This window comes from Photinus pyralis, unplaced genomic scaffold (assembly GCF_008802855.1).
Source record: "Photinus pyralis isolate 1611_PpyrPB1 unplaced genomic scaffold, Ppyr1.3 Ppyr1.4_LG2, whole genome shotgun sequence".
Taxonomy (NCBI): Eukaryota; Metazoa; Arthropoda; class Insecta; order Coleoptera; family Lampyridae; genus Photinus; species Photinus pyralis.
The window spans coordinates 33,352,481-33,353,032 of record NW_022170403.1 but is presented as its reverse complement, the minus strand read 5'-3'; positions in this window follow the sequence as shown (position 1 = coordinate 33,353,032).

The window sequence follows — 552 nt, the reverse complement described above, 5'->3', positions numbered from 1 at the left end:
TGTCCACATGTCATCCTGCTTGACGTAGTGACTGTATAAAGACAGTGTTACCATATCCTCCATGTTTTTTTCAAACTTGTAATTGAGCTGATTGATTTAACCGAATTATTAGATTTTGCTATGGTTAAATAATATTGGCACAATTGTTAGCAGCAAGGTGCCATCATCACCTTGGTTTCCAGGTGAATTACCAATCCAGTTTATTACGGCGCTCAGCGGCGCCATTTAGGTATTTGAGAAATTTTGAAATGCTATTTCCCACTTTCATTCTATAAACACGGCGTAATCTAGATCGTCCAAATCTGCTGTTGTTGCTATGTGTTGTGTACACATCGGCCTCATTACAACTTCAGCTCAACATCAACCTGATTAAGAGATCTTCTGTTAGCAACACCCTAACCAATCCAAAACATTTGGACAAATGATGGCACTTGAGTGAAACATGAAACAGATTGAACAGAATGGGGGTTTACAGTATAGTTGAATTCCGCAGTTATAATTTAATAAGCGTGTACCTGAAACCATAAAACATTTTTTTCGACAGTAAAAGCA